Here is a 17,143-nt window from a genome sequence, read left to right on the forward strand (position 1 = left end):
TTCCTCTAACCTTCGCCCAGTCTTTTCCCAAGGAGGACATTGCAGCTTCTCCTGCCTCATGTCCATTCAGTCTATAGGAATGTATAATTCCAGCCATGTCCTCTGCCCATTTATCTGGGTCTTCAGCAACAGGGATAACCCCTTCAACTGCCTTTCTTGCCTCTTCCAAAGTCCATGGCCGGAAAACATATGTATGTGGGAGTTGGCCTTCCCCTACATTAGGGTTTGGCACCTGTATCATTGGGCATACATCAACCTTGTCTAAATTTTGAGAAAATCTAGCAGCAGTGGTCAAACTCCTTGTTTGTACAGGACTTCTACGAACGTGACCCTGACTTCCCTTGCTGTTATATGGGGGGGGATGCAGGTTTGTTAAGCTTGGATACAAGTTTTGCGTACGAGCGGAAGGCCCCTCTTGCTCCTCTGCTCGAGCTGTCCCTTCAGCGTCGGCTGGAGCCGCGGCCGCAGCAGTGCGCCTGCGCACTGTGGCCTCATTGTCTTCCGGCCTGACAAACATAGTCTCAGCCTCATCACCTTTCATCTTTCTATCTTTTGTCTTTTGGATTTGTTCTCTTCTCTCTTGTGAAGCTTTTAACCAGATTTTAGCACAATCCAATTCTCTCTCTTTTCTTTTCTTTTTCAGCCCATTTTTCTTTTTATCCACACTCTCTTCTAAAACATCAACTACTATCTTCCACACTTCAACTCTCAACTTCCCTTCTACTCCATACTTTTTCTTCCACTTTGGCATATATTGCATACAATTAAGAAATCTACTCGCCATGTACTTCTCATCTCCGTCAAGAGGTAGAGAATTACCGTTTTTGTTTCCCATCTTAATCCTAGTAGTTCTAGGTTATACAATTTATTTTCTCAAAAATATTATTATTATTATTACTTATTTATTACTTATTTATTTAATTATGTCTTTGAGGATCCTCAATGCAGGTTTAAATTGACCTTTCAACGAATTACTAGCCTGTATTATTGCCGTGGATCAATGCTAGAACTGCTTCTTAGTCAATTTATCCTACCAGTCACACACACAATCACACAAGTTCCAGCGCTTTTTTAGGCCTCATAGCTCGGACAAACCAAAGCCGTATCTCATAGCTCGGACAAACCAAAGCCGTATCTCATAGCTCGGACAAACCAAAGCCGTATCTCATAGCTCGGACAAACCAAAGCCGTATCTCATAGCTCGGACAAACCAAAGCCGTATCTCATAGCTCGGACAAACCAAAGCCGTATCTCTTGTGCACCTCTACGTGTTACGCGTTTAACAACACAACACAACTTCAGGCTTTTAACTTACTTGTCTCCTGGTTCGTTGCACTGCCGGGTCCCGTCAATCCACCTCTGTCAGACGAAGGCAGACCTAAGATGCTGGCCCAGTGAAGAATTTCCTTCCCAGGTCTTTCTTTACCAGGTCCGGCTAGTGGACGCTGGCCCGTCGACGGTGTGCAGCGCGTCGTCCTCCGTCAGCCAGATGATGGGTATGAGGGTCCCGGGTTTCGGCACCAAAATGTTAGAGATTTGCTCACTCCAACTTATTTTGCAAGAACCACACGGAGACAAGGCAAGTTCTTTTGGACACCTGCAGGTGGAGAGATCACTCGCTACAGGAATGAAATCTAAAAGTCTCCTCCCTGCAAGGGCATATTTATTAGGAGGAACAGAGTGGGGGTGGGAGTAGACAGGTTTGGTGAACCCCCGGCCTCTGATAAAATCAGAGCAGGGGGTGTTTTACACTGTTGTGGGAAACAGAACAACTTTGATTGCTTCCCCTGCAACTGGTCAATCAAGCAGAGGAAGCAACCACTTCATCTTACTCTGCATTGTGAGGGCAAGACAAGATTGATTTAATCATTACATTGTGAGGGCAAGACAAGATTGATTTAATCATTATAGTCTACATTCCAACATAATCCTACGATAAAGATAACCTGGAAAACCCTAACACCACTCATCTCCATTTTCACCAAGCCACTCCTCTCACCGCCCAAACGACTCCAGAGCATGCTGCTCACACTACAGGGCTACAATCTGAAGGTGGTGTACAAGCCAGGGCCCGACATGCACATCAGTGACACCTTGAGTAGGGCCACGGCTTCACCGCAGGGGCCTGGCACGAGATATACAAAACAAACTGTTTGCTGCATGCAGAGAGCACAAGTGGACGCTGAACAGGTAAATCAGGCTGAGCATCTGAACGTCACCAGCCAGCGGCTGAGGCAGATAAAACTGCATACAGTGGGTGATGGGAGTCTTCAGCTGTTGCAAGAGGTAGTGCTCCGGGGTTGGACAGATCGCCGGGAGGACACTCCATTGGCAATCAGAGAATACTGGTCAATCAGGGACGAGATCAGCACACAGGATGGAGTGCTTTTCAAAAGTCAGTGAGTCATAGTGCCCAAATCATTGCGTGCTGAAATGTTGAAACGCATCCATGCCAGCCATGTAGGAGGAGATGCCTGTTACAGACAGGCCAGAGACACGCTATGCTGGCCCAACATGCACGGTGAGATCAAGGACTATGTGAGCCAGTGCTCAGCCTGCAACGAATATGCACACGGACAGCAGCAGTAGACGATGCTGTCCCATGCACTCCCTACACGACCATGGCAGATCCTCAGCATGGATCTGTTCACACAGGCTGGCAAGGACTTTCTGATCATGGTTCATCATTATTCGGATTTCTGGGAAATAGAGTTGCTCCCAGATCTAAAATGCCTAAAATGGCGTCGTGCACGGACGCAGCGGCTTACGGCTCTTCACGCCAGTGCTCTTTTCTCTTTACCTATCTTGTCTTATTTTTACTCTTTGGCACACTCTGTACTGGGAATCCCAAGTACACTTTCCACTCGCTTATGGACATTGGCTATCAATCACGAATATCCATTTCAAGTAACTTTCACTGCAAGCACAACATTCCAGACGAGATCGCGAGATCGCCGGGGTCTCCGTGGATTGTTGTCGGGTCTGGGAGGCGACACAGGCGGAGAAGAGAGAGGAAGCAGAAGCGAGGCCGTCGGTCTGGCCTAATGCTAAGGCTACGTGAACAACCGCACAAGCCGCCTCTCCCGAGCCTGTTTCTCTCCAACGCCAGATCCCTGCTGCATAAAATGGACGACCTGGATCTACAGCTCACGGGAAACCGCTACAAACGGGACTGTTGTGTGATTATTATAACAGAAACCTGGCTACACCCGGACATCCCCGATGCTAGCATGCAGCTAGCTAGCTGCTCCCTGCTACGCGCGGAAAGAACATTGGACTCCGGTAAACGCAGGGGTGGGGGGCTTTGTATGTATGTGCACGACAACTGGTGCAACAATGCGACCATCGTAGGCAGCCACTGCTGTACATGTTAGTTAGGTGCCGGCCTTTTTTCCTCCCGAGGGAGCTAGCTGTTGTTATTGTCATTGCTGTTTACATTCCACCCGACGCTGACGTAAGCACGGCAGTCTCTCTCCTGCTGAGAGCTGTGAGCAAACAACAATGGTCTCACCCTGACGGCTTTCACATTGTTGCGGGGGATTTTAACAAGGCCAACTTAAAGACTGTACTGCCGAATTTCCACCAGCACGTGAAGTGTGCTTCACGAGGCGAGAACACCCTGCACCATGTCTACACCAGCATCAAACATGCATACAGAGCCATCCCCCTCCCCCACCTTGGGCAATCAGACCATCTGTCCCTCCTGCTCTTCCCTGCCTACACCCCCCTCAGACGCAAACTCAGACCCACCTTAAGGACCATCCCCTCCTGGCCTGAGGATGCACTCCATAAACTCAAAGACTGTTTCCAACGGACAGACTGGGACCTGTTCGACCACCAGGAGCTGGGGACACACACAGACACAGTGCTGGACTACATCCAGTTCTGCACCAGCAATGTGACTGTGACCAAAACCATCCGGGTCTTACTTAACCAGAAACCCTGGATGTGCAGCCAGGTCCGCTCTCTCCTCAGAGCCTGCGACGCCGCCTTCAGGTCAGGGGACAGAGCTCTGTACAGCGCTGCCAGAGCTAAGCTGAGGAGAGGAGTCAAACGGGCAAAAGCGGACCACAGACAAAGCATCGAGTCCCACCTGTCCAGCAACAACGGCCGTAAGGTGTGGCAGTGCATCCAGGAGATCACCAACTTCAGGGGCAGTGCCGCTCAAATCGAAGACCAAGGCGCACAGCTGGCAGAGGAGCTAAACAGCTTCTTTGCTCGGTTTGGAACATCCCAGCAGCACTCCCCTGTCCCAGCCCTGCCCCCTCCCCCACCCAGTTCCGACATCACTCCACTCACTGTTCAGGAGCACAAGGTTAAAAAGGTGCTCCTTGCAGTGAATCCCAGAAAGGCCGCAGGCCCAGACGGAGTCCCCGGCAAGGTGCTGAGGGTATGCGCTGAGGAGCTCGCCCCCACCTTCACCACGATCTTCAACCGCTCCCTGGCCCAAGGAACCGTCCCACCCTGCCTGAAAACCTCAACCATCATCCCAGTGCCGAAGAAGTCGGCCATCTCCAGCCTGAATGATTACCGACCAGTGGCCCTCACTCTGGTGATCATGAAGTGCTTTGAGAGGCTGGTTCTTCAGCACATCAAAAATTGTCTCCCCCCACACCTTGACCCCCACCAGTTTGCATACCGGACCAACAGATCCACAAAGGACGCCATCGCCGTAGCCCTCCACTATGCGGTGAACCACCTGGAGCAGCAGCAGGGCTATGTCCGGATGCTCTTTGTGGACTTCAGTTCGGCATTCAACACCATCCTCCCGGACAGACTCACCACAAAGCTGGACACCCTCGGACTCCCCTCTCTCATATGTGTCTGGATTAATGACTTTCTGACCAACCGACACCAGGTTGTGAGAGTTTGCCCCCACCTCTCCTCCACCCGTACGCTGAGCATCGGCTCCCCACAGGGCTGTGTGTTGAGCCCCCTCCTCTTCTGCCTCTACACTCACGACTGCAGACCGGCTCACAACCACAACCGGATTGTCAAGTTCGCTGACGATACCACTGTGGTCGGTCTCATCTCCAAGGGCGATGAGGCAGCCCACAGAGAGGAGGTCCTGAAGCTGGCTGACTGGTGCTCAGAGAACAATCTCGCTCTGAACACCAAGAAGACTAACGAGATCATCATAGACTTCAGTAGGCATAGCCCTGAGCCAGCTCTTCAACGGCGAGCAGGTGGAGAGGGTCCACAGCGTCGAGTACCTGGGCGTCCACATCTCTGACCAGATCTCCTGGTCAGAGAACATCACCAGCAGTTTCAAGAAGGCCCAGCAACGGTTACACTTCCTGAGAAACAGGTACAACCTCAACACCGACCTGTTGCTGACCTTCTACCGCTCTTCCATCGAGAGTCTGCTGACCTACTGCATCACAGTACGGTTCGGCAGCTCCACCGCCGCTGACAGGGAGAAGCTGCAGAGAGTGGTGAAGGCAGCTCAGAGGATCATTGGCCGCCCTCTCCCCTCCCTTACGGACATTTACACTGCCCGCTGCCTCAGCAGAGCTAAGGCCATCTCAGCGGACAGCTCCCACCCTGGCTCCGCCCTGTTTGACCTGTTGCCCTCTGGGAGGCGCTACAGGCAAATGAAGACCAGGGCAAACAGACTCAAAAACAGTTTCTTTCCCAAAGCCATCGCCGCCCTCAACTCCAACCGGCACTGATGACACTTTCCTCCATGCACTATCCGCACTACTGTTTCCTATTATGAAAAACTGTGACTGACAAACCAAAGCCGTATCTCTTGTGCACCTCTACGTGTTACGCGTTTAACAACACAACACAACTTCAGGCTTTTAACTTACTTGTCTCCTGGTTCGTTGCACTGCCGGGTCCCGTCAATCCACCTCTGTCAGACGAAGGCAGACCTAAGATGCTGGCCCAGTGAAGAATTTCCTTCCCAGGTCTTTCTTTACCAGGTCCGGCTAGTGGACGCTGGCCCGTCGACGGTGTGCAGCGCGTCGTCCTCCGTCAGCCAGATGATGGGTATGAGGGTCCCGGGTTTCGGCACCAAAATGTTAGAGATTTGCTCACTCCAACTTATTTTGCAAGAACCACACGGAGACAAGGCAAGTTCTTTTGGACACCTGCAGGTGGAGAGATCACTCGCTACAGGAATGAAATCTAAAAGTCTCCTCCCTGCAAGGGCATATTTATTAGGAGGAACAGAGTGGGGGTGGGAGTAGACAGGTTTGGTGAACCCCCGGCCTCTGATAAAATCAGAGCAGGGGGTGTTTTACACTGTTGTGGGAAACAGAACAACTTTGATTGCTTCCCCTGCAACTGGTCAATCAAGCAGAGGAAGCAACCACTTCATCTTACTCTGCATTGTGAGGGCAAGACAAGATTGATTTAATCATTACATTGTGAGGGCAAGACAAGATTGATTTAATCATTATAGTCTACATTCCAACATAATCCTACGATAAAGATAACCTGGAAAACCCTAACACCACTCATCTCCATTTTCACCAAGCCACTCCTCTCACCGCCCAAACGACTCCAGAGCATGCTGCTCACACTACAGGGCTACAATCTGAAGGTGGTGTACAAGCCAGGGCCCGACATGCACATCAGTGACACCTTGAGTAGGGCCACGGCTTCACCGCAGGGGCCTGGCACGAGATATACAAAACAAACTGTTTGCTGCATGCAGAGAGCACAAGTGGACGCTGAACAGGTAAATCAGGCTGAGCATCTGAACGTCACCAGCCAGCGGCTGAGGCAGATAAAACTGCATACAGTGGGTGATGGGAGTCTTCAGCTGTTGCAAGAGGTAGTGCTCCGGGGTTGGACAGATCGCCGGGAGGACACTCCATTGGCAATCAGAGAATACTGGTCAATCAGGGACGAGATCAGCACACAGGATGGAGTGCTTTTCAAAAGTCAGTGAGTCATAGTGCCCAAATCATTGCGTGCTGAAATGTTGAAACGCATCCATGCCAGCCATGTAGGAGGAGATGCCTGTTACAGACAGGCCAGAGACACGCTATGCTGGCCCAACATGCACGGTGAGATCAAGGACTATGTGAGCCAGTGCTCAGCCTGCAACGAATATGCACACGGACAGCAGCAGTAGACGATGCTGTCCCATGCACTCCCTACACGACCATGGCAGATCCTCAGCATGGATCTGTTCACACAGGCTGGCAAGGACTTTCTGATCATGGTTCATCATTATTCGGATTTCTGGGAAATAGAGTTGCTCCCAGATCTAAAATGCCTAAAATGGCGTCGTGCACGGACGCAGCGGCTTACGGCTCTTCACGCCAGTGCTCTTTTCTCTTTACCTATCTTGTCTTATTTTTACTCTTTGGCACACTCTGTACTGGGAATCCCAAGTACACTTTCCACTCGCTTATGGACATTGGCTATCAATCACGAATATCCATTTCAAGTAACTTTCACTGCAAGCACAACATTCCAGACGAGATCGCGAGATCGCCGGGGTCTCCGTGGATTGTTGTCGGGTCTGGGAGGCGACACAGGCGGAGAAGAGAGAGGAAGCAGAAGCGAGGCCGTCGGTCTGGCCTAATGCTAAGGCTACGTGAACAACCGCACAAGCCGCCTCTCCCGAGCCTGTTTCTCTCCAACGCCAGATCCCTGCTGCATAAAATGGACGACCTGGATCTACAGCTCACGGGAAACCGCTACAAACGGGACTGTTGTGTGATTATTATAACAGAAACCTGGCTACACCCGGACATCCCCGATGCTAGCATGCAGCTAGCTAGCTGCTCCCTGCTACGCGCGGAAAGAACATTGGACTCCGGTAAACGCAGGGGTGGGGGGCTTTGTATGTATGTGCACGACAACTGGTGCAACAATGCGACCATCGTAGGCAGCCACTGCTGTACATGTTAGTTAGGTGCCGGCCTTTTTTCCTCCCGAGGGAGCTAGCTGTTGTTATTGTCATTGCTGTTTACATTCCACCCGACGCTGACGTAAGCACGGCAGTCTCTCTCCTGCTGAGAGCTGTGAGCAAACAACAATGGTCTCACCCTGACGGCTTTCACATTGTTGCGGGGGATTTTAACAAGGCCAACTTAAAGACTGTACTGCCGAATTTCCACCAGCACGTGAAGTGTGCTTCACGAGGCGAGAACACCCTGCACCATGTCTACACCAGCATCAAACATGCATACAGAGCCATCCCCCTCCCCCACCTTGGGCAATCAGACCATCTGTCCCTCCTGCTCTTCCCTGCCTACACCCCCCTCAGACGCAAACTCAGACCCACCTTAAGGACCATCCCCTCCTGGCCTGAGGATGCACTCCATAAACTCAAAGACTGTTTCCAACGGACAGACTGGGACCTGTTCGACCACCAGGAGCTGGGGACACACACAGACACAGTGCTGGACTACATCCAGTTCTGCACCAGCAATGTGACTGTGACCAAAACCATCCGGGTCTTACTTAACCAGAAACCCTGGATGTGCAGCCAGGTCCGCTCTCTCCTCAGAGCCTGCGACGCCGCCTTCAGGTCAGGGGACAGAGCTCTGTACAGCGCTGCCAGAGCTAAGCTGAGGAGAGGAGTCAAACGGGCAAAAGCGGACCACAGACAAAGCATCGAGTCCCACCTGTCCAGCAACAACGGCCGTAAGGTGTGGCAGTGCATCCAGGAGATCACCAACTTCAGGGGCAGTGCCGCTCAAATCGAAGACCAAGGCGCACAGCTGGCAGAGGAGCTAAACAGCTTCTTTGCTCGGTTTGGAACATCCCAGCAGCACTCCCCTGTCCCAGCCCTGCCCCCTCCCCCACCCAGTTCCGACATCACTCCACTCACTGTTCAGGAGCACAAGGTTAAAAAGGTGCTCCTTGCAGTGAATCCCAGAAAGGCCGCAGGCCCAGACGGAGTCCCCGGCAAGGTGCTGAGGGTATGCGCTGAGGAGCTCGCCCCCACCTTCACCACGATCTTCAACCGCTCCCTGGCCCAAGGAACCGTCCCACCCTGCCTGAAAACCTCAACCATCATCCCAGTGCCGAAGAAGTCGGCCATCTCCAGCCTGAATGATTACCGACCAGTGGCCCTCACTCTGGTGATCATGAAGTGCTTTGAGAGGCTGGTTCTTCAGCACATCAAAAATTGTCTCCCCCCACACCTTGACCCCCACCAGTTTGCATACCGGACCAACAGATCCACAAAGGACGCCATCGCCGTAGCCCTCCACTATGCGGTGAACCACCTGGAGCAGCAGCAGGGCTATGTCCGGATGCTCTTTGTGGACTTCAGTTCGGCATTCAACACCATCCTCCCGGACAGACTCACCACAAAGCTGGACACCCTCGGACTCCCCTCTCTCATATGTGTCTGGATTAATGACTTTCTGACCAACCGACACCAGGTTGTGAGAGTTTGCCCCCACCTCTCCTCCACCCGTACGCTGAGCATCGGCTCCCCACAGGGCTGTGTGTTGAGCCCCCTCCTCTTCTGCCTCTACACTCACGACTGCAGACCGGCTCACAACCACAACCGGATTGTCAAGTTCGCTGACGATACCACTGTGGTCGGTCTCATCTCCAAGGGCGATGAGGCAGCCCACAGAGAGGAGGTCCTGAAGCTGGCTGACTGGTGCTCAGAGAACAATCTCGCTCTGAACACCAAGAAGACTAACGAGATCATCATAGACTTCAGTAGGCATAGCCCTGAGCCAGCTCTTCAACGGCGAGCAGGTGGAGAGGGTCCACAGCGTCGAGTACCTGGGCGTCCACATCTCTGACCAGATCTCCTGGTCAGAGAACATCACCAGCAGTTTCAAGAAGGCCCAGCAACGGTTACACTTCCTGAGAAACAGGTACAACCTCAACACCGACCTGTTGCTGACCTTCTACCGCTCTTCCATCGAGAGTCTGCTGACCTACTGCATCACAGTACGGTTCGGCAGCTCCACCGCCGCTGACAGGGAGAAGCTGCAGAGAGTGGTGAAGGCAGCTCAGAGGATCATTGGCCGCCCTCTCCCCTCCCTTACGGACATTTACACTGCCCGCTGCCTCAGCAGAGCTAAGGCCATCTCAGCGGACAGCTCCCACCCTGGCTCCGCCCTGTTTGACCTGTTGCCCTCTGGGAGGCGCTACAGGCAAATGAAGACCAGGGCAAACAGACTCAAAAACAGTTTCTTTCCCAAAGCCATCGCCGCCCTCAACTCCAACCGGCACTGATGACACTTTCCTCCATGCACTATCCGCACTACTGTTTCCTATTATTCATTTACTTTCCTATTATTCATTTCCTTATTGTATCCCTCCTTGGTTTGTGGTGCTCCTAAGGACGGGGACACCGGGGCATCCTTCTTCTTCTGCTGATAATTTGACTTGTACTTTTATCTACCTCTCATGCACTGAATGGAGGCCTCCAATTTCATTGTACTATGTAGAATGACAATAAAGGTTTTCCGATTCTGATTCTGATCTTTTAGCTGAGACCACAGTGCTGAGGTGCAAGGCCCAGTTTGCACGGCACCGTCAGTCTGACCGGGTAATTACAGACTGTGGTGCCCAGTTCGACTGCGAAACGTTCAGGAGGTTTGCAAGAGACTGGGACTTTGACCATGTCAAATCCCCTCCCAGGTACCCAAAATCGAATGGGAAGGCTGAGTCAGCCGTGAAGATAGTTAAGAGCCTGTGCAAGAGGGCAGCAAGGGCGGGGACTGAGCCTTGGGTGGCCATCTTGCAGTGGAGGAATACGCCTACGGAAGGCATGCTGAGCAGCCCCGCACAGAGGCTGATGGCTCGCAGACTGAGAACGGCACTCCCGGTTGCTGACACACTCTTGGAGCCGAGTGTGGTGGTGGGGGTTCCAGACAGGCTGCGAGTAAAAACCAGACAGCCAAACTCTGGTATGACAAATCGGCTAGAGATCTGCCTGAGTTGTGTATTGGACAGAACGTAAGGATGAAGCCCCTGCCTGGGGACAGGATGGGCAGGTGGCGAAGAGGAGTGTGCTTACGGCTGGTGGGCCCCAGGTCATACCTGTACCGCCGTAACAGGGTGGATGTGCGACCTGCGGAGAGTAACGCTGCAATGCCTGGGCAGCACGGAGTGCAGCACAACAGCCCACCAGCTGACCAACCCGGGGATCCACCTGACGACGCGATTGACACTAATGATGACACTGACACAGTTGCCCAGGAGGTCACACTGCAGGGGCAGAGTGATGTCCACCAGCCTCAGAATGGATCGCCTCTACATACACCTGTGCCAGGGCGCAGGACGCCCAGTGGCAGGCTTGTAAGAGTGCCGAAGAGACTGGACTTGTGAGCTGTGTAGGTACTGTGGGGCCTTGAGGTCAATTAGGTTGTTGACGGAAACAAATGTGTAAAAAAAAAGAAAAAAAAAAGAAACATGTTGTACACTGTTCTTTGAAATGTGAGTTAGGAGTTGTTTGTTCGCTGATACGTAAAAAAAAGAGGAGGAGACATATTGTTGGAATTTAGATTTGATCTGCATGTATAAATTACCATCTATAAAAGGGGAGATGTTAGAGATGTTATGCTGGGTTGTGTGACGTCATGAGGGACGGCCGCCAGTTGAATACAGACACAGACTTGAGCACCAGCTGTCGTGCTGGGTCTCATTCATATCATTACATATATACACACAAACAAAGATTCTTCGATTAGCAACGCATGCACAATTAGCAAGTGGCTGACCAGGCCTTGCGCTAACTGACCAGTGGTTTGGCAATCCTATTTACAATGCACTTCATAATTAATATTGGTCAATTTCCCACAGCACAGCTGAATGTGCCGTGGCACAGTGGTTGGAAAACACTAGAGGATGTCAAAGCCTGAATGTCAAGGAATATTCAAAATTTTATTGAAACACACACACGCGTGGCCTCCCTTGGAGGAGGCTCTGACCGTGCATCCCTGGTACTGAGCATGTGTACATCAAGATTTCCATCTGCTGCAGTCACATTGAACTCCTGGTGGTGAGCCTGCATCCTTATTATCTGCCCAGGAAGTTTGGACAAGCCATTTCCGTTCTTGTTTACATTCCTCCGCGTGGCGACACCAGAGTAGCGTGTGATATCATCCACTCGGCGGTTGCTGACCACGGTTGCTGACCTGACAAAACACCCTGATGCGCTGCTGCTGATTTCTGGGGACTTTAATCATGTGACCTTGAACAAGACTCTTACCTGCCTTTACCCAGTATGTGGATTGTTACACCAGGGGAAATAAGACAATCGACTTGCTGTATGCAAACGTTGAGGATGCATACAGTGCCACCCCTCTGCCTGCACTTGGGAGGGTAGATCACAACTTGGTCCTGCTTCAGCCGTGCTACAAGACTAAACTGAGGAGCTTTCCGAAGACCACTCGCCTCTTCAGGAAGCGGTCTGCTTTGAGACTACCGACTGGGATGTGTTGCTGGGGCCAGGCATTGAGGACCTTGAGGAGGCTATTGAGGCTATTGAGGCAGGCTATTGAGGATGCATGCTCTCTCACCTGGACATCAACTTCTGCACGGATGCTGTGGTTCCAGTACAGACAGTGCACTGCTATGCCAACAACAAGCCATGGATTACAAGTGGTATCAAGGGCATCCTGAATCGAAAGAAGCAGGCCTGCAAGGACGGTAATAAGCAGGAGCTCAAGCGAGTGCAGAAGGAGCTCAGGGCCCAGCTCAAGGTGGCGAGGTCACTCTACAGGAAGAAGTTGGAACAGAATCTGCAGCGGAACAGCATGAAGGCGATGTGGGACGGGATGAGGCTGATCACCGGGTGTGGTCCAAGGCAAAGTGTCACCGCTAGTGGCGGTGTGGAGAAGGCGAATCAGCTGAATGACTTTTTTTAACAGATTCAACAACACCTGCTTGTCTTCGCCCTTGCTCCCGCCACCCCCTTCTGCTCCCTAGTCTGCCCTTCTGCCCAGGGTGACGGCAGCTCAAGTAAGCCCCGGTAAGGCTGCTGGTCCAGACGGTGTTTCTCCTCGTCTGCTGAGGGCCTGCGCTCTGGAGCTGTGTGACCCTCTCCAGCGTGTTTTTAACATCAGTCTGGAGAAAGGTGCGGTGCCTCAGCTGTGGAAAACATCGTGAATCATCCCTTTCCCCAAGAAACCGCGACCTACGGAGCTAAATGACTTTAGGCCAATTGCGCTGACGTCTTACGTGATGAAGACTCTGGAGTGTGTGCTGCTTCACCACCTTAGGCCTCATGTTCGCCATGCTCTCGATCCTTTACAATTTGCATATCGAAAAGGTGGGGGTAGAGGATGCTGTTGCCTATATGCTGCATCTCTCTCTCTCTCTTTCTCTCTCTCATCTGGAGAAGGGAAAGGGGGCTGTGAGGATTACCTTCGTGGATTTCTCCAGCACCTTTAACACCATTCAGCCTGCGCTCCTGGATGACAAGTTGTTGATGGGCGTGAGGTCACTCCTGAGGGCATGGATCATGGACTACCTGACGGCTAGGCCTTAGTATGTGCGCTTGGGTGGCTGTGAGTCAGGCATGATGAGGACCAGCGTGGGAAGACCGCGGGAAACGGTGCTCTTTGCTTTCCTGTTTACCCCGTACACCTCTGACTTCCAGTTCTGCCATGTGCAGAAGTTTGGGGACGATACTGCTATCGTTGGCTGTATTAGAGATGGATGGGAAGAGGAGTACATGGGCCTCGTCCAGCGCTTTGCTCATCGGTGGGGCTCCAACCACCTGCACCTCAACACCACCAAGTCCAAGGAAATGGTGGTGGACTTCAGGATGCCCAGGCCTTGTCCTGAGTCTGTGACTATCAACGGGGACTATGTGGAGATAGTGCAGACCTATAAATATCTTGGTGTTGTTGGATGACAAACTCAACTGGTCTGCTAATGTGGACGCTTTATGCAAGAAAGGACAATCCCGGCTGTACTTTCTCAGGCGGTTGGCATCCTTCGCTGTCTGCCGGGTGATGCTGCGGATGTTTATTTCCTCTGTTTTGATGAGCACCCAATTCTCTGGGGTGGCATGCTCGGGGGGTGGTGTCAAGAAGAGGTATGCCTCTCGCCTGGACAAACTAGTGCGGAAGGCGGCTTCTGTTGTGGGCACGGAGCTACCTTATCTGGTGTCTGTGGCAGATTAGCGGGTGTTGGCTAGGATGGTCCATAAAAGATTTCCCCGAACACCCACTGTACAGCACCGTCACTGGGCGGATGAGCAAATTCAGTGACTGGCTGCTGACACCGTCTTGCTCCACTGAGAGGCTGAGGGGTTCATTCCTTCCCTATGCCTTTAGACTTTTTAACTCGTCGTCGGGGTTGGGGGCGCGCTCACCATCGTGACATTGTTTATTGTTTATTTAAGACATTACTTATTAATCTATTTATTTGATCTATTTATTTATTATTTGATGTATTTATTATTCATTAATATTAAGTTATCTTCTGTTGTCGATGTATTGTCTATCTCAGGTATGGGCAAACTACGGCCCGCGGGCCACATTAGGCTTTTTAATCCGGCCCGCCGAACTCTTCCAAATTATAGTAAAAACCTCCTTTTTTTTTCCCCCTTTGCCTGCAATGCCCACGTTGGCGCACTCAAAACACATGTTGGAGTGGCGCGTATTTCTCTTTATTTCACTTTAATTTTCACTTCATTTCACGTCACCATTAAGCCCTTCTGTAAAAATGAGCGAACCAAAGAGAAGGAAAGTGGACAGCGAATGCCGAGTGTTTAATAAGGAGTGGACATCAAAATACTTCTTCACTGAAGTCCGATCAACGGCTGTATGTCTGATATGCCAAGAAGCTGTTGCGGTTTTCAAAGAGTACAATATCAGCCGTCACTTTGCCACAAAGCATGCAAACTATGCTAGCAAGCAGTCAACACAAGAACGGGCGGCTACTGCTCAGAGGTTGGCAGCTAATTTACAGAGTCAACAGAAGTTTTTTCACCGACAAACTGCAATTCAAGAGTCAAGTACCAAGGCAAGTTATTTGCTGGCATTCAAATTAGCAAAGGCTAGTAAGCCTTTCTCCGAAGGCAAGTTTTTGAAAGAGTGCATGGTAGAGACAGCAGGCCTCTTGTGTCCGGAGAGCAAAGCCAAGTTTGAAAAAATAAGTTTAGCACGCAGGACAGTGACTCGCCGCGTGGAACTGATTGACGAAGATATAGTCAGCGAGTTAAACAAAAAGGCGGAGTCCTTTAAGTTATATTCACTAGCACTGGATGAAAGTAACGACATAAAAGACACTGCTCAGCTCCTAATTTTTATCCGAGGGATTAACGACAGTTTTGAGATAACGGAGGAGCTTTTGAGCATGGAATCACTGAAAGGGAAAACGCGAGGAGAGGACTTATCTAAACAGGTGTCTGCTGTCATCGAGAGAATGAAGCTACCTTGGAGTAAACTTACCAATGTCACCACGGATGGATCGCCAAATTTAACTGGAAAAAACATCGGGCTGCTGAAAAGAATCCAGGATAAAGTGAAAGAAGAAAACCCTGACCAGGATGTTATTTTACTTCACTGCATCATTCATCAGGAATCTCTGTGTAAGTCTGTATTGCATCTTAATCACGTCGTGGATCCAGTTGTAAAACTTGTTAACTTCATACGAGCAAGGGGACTTAATCATCATCAGTTCATTACGTTCCTGGAAGGAACTAATGCAGATCACCAGGACCTACTTTACCACTCTCGCGTCCGCTGGTTAAGTTTGGGGAAAGTGTTTCAACGAGTCTGGGAGCTCAAAGATGAGATTTGCTCATTTTTAAATTTAATGGGGAAATCCGAAGAATTTCCCGAGCTGAGCGACACAAACTGGCTTTGTGACTTTGCGTTTGCTGTGGACATATTTTCACACATGAATGAGCTGAACGAAAAGCTTCAGGGGAAAGATCAGTTTGCGCACGACATGTACACAAATGTGGGAGCCTTCAAATCCAAGCTGGTTTTATTCTCCAGGCAAATGTCAAACAAATCTTTCGCACATTTCCCCACACTAGCCGTGCAGAAAGAGGCTGCTCTAAATGCGAAGAAATACTGCAAATCACTGGACGATCTGCACAGAGAATTTTGCCGTCGGTTCTGTGATTTTGAAAAAATTGACAAGTCACTTCAACTGGTGTCCTGTCCCCTGTCACAAGACCCCGAATCAGCACCGCAGGAGCTGCAATTGGAACTGATCGATCTTCAGTCTGACTCCGTCTTAAAGGAGAAGTTCAAGTCTCTTAAACTGAATGACTTTTACGCTTCACTTAAAGAGACCGCGTTTCCAAACCTCCGGAGGTCGGCGCAGAAGATGCTGGTGTTGTTTGGCTCGACCTACGTGTGTGAGCAGACGTTTAGCGTCATGAAAATCAACAAAGCCCATCACAGATCCAAGTTAACTGACCAACACCTCAGATCTGTCCTGAGAATTGCCACAACAAAACTAACTCCAGACTTTGATGCACTGGCAAAAAAGGGAGACCAACAACACTGTTCCCACTGAAATAGTGAGTTTTTCTGCTGTGTTATGAAAAAATGCATATGGAAAGTTTGGAAGTGCGTCTTTTAATTAAGAGCAATGCGCATTTACGCACAGCAGCGGTACAGTAGCTTAATTAACATGCCGCACATCGCTCTTAATTTAAATTTAAATTTTCAGCTGCAGGTAGGATATTTAATACAGCCTATGTCTGTGTGCTTGGCAACGATACACATGTACTGTGCACGTGAAGGCGAGGGCGTCCGTGGCGAGTTTGTAGAGCGCGCGGTCAGGACAATCCATCCATGATTTTGCGGAGTTTAACACAAGTAGTATTTCGTTGTGTAATAATATGTTTTGAATGTTGAAAGTGATTCCATTTTTCAATAAATGTTGATTTCTTTAACTTTGCACCTTCGATTGAAACTTATTAAAAACAGACGCAATCTTGATAAATCACAGTGCGTATGTTATTTTGATCTATTTACATTTCCTCCTCACAGTATCTGCGAAATAGTATGTAAATGCCATATCTTGCATATTCCTTGAGACAAATTTATTAATTGATAAGGGCTATTTTTCACATTTGAAAGACAGTTAATAAATTGGGTTCTAGTGTTCTTACTGTGCTATGAGGTTTGCACACACTACATTTAATGCTTTAGTATATTCCGCCCAAACACTCCCTCCAAATGCACCTGGCCCGGCCCCTCAGTCAAATTTTAAAACCAATGTGGCCCGC

General features: G+C 50.4%; 1 pseudogene; it reads left to right on the forward strand.

The window, feature by feature from the left end:
- The first annotated feature begins 14,991 nt into the window (after nt 1-14,991).
- Nucleotides 14,992-16,425, forward strand: LOC148394787 (general transcription factor II-I repeat domain-containing protein 2A pseudogene; annotated as a pseudogene).
- The last annotated feature ends 718 nt before the right edge of the window (nt 16,426-17,143 follow it).

This window comes from Syngnathus floridae, chromosome 7, assembly GCF_059516105.1.
Source record: "Syngnathus floridae isolate MCC-2025c chromosome 7, RoL_Sflo_1.0, whole genome shotgun sequence".
In the NCBI taxonomy this organism is placed as follows: domain Eukaryota; kingdom Metazoa; phylum Chordata; class Actinopteri; order Syngnathiformes; family Syngnathidae; genus Syngnathus; species Syngnathus floridae.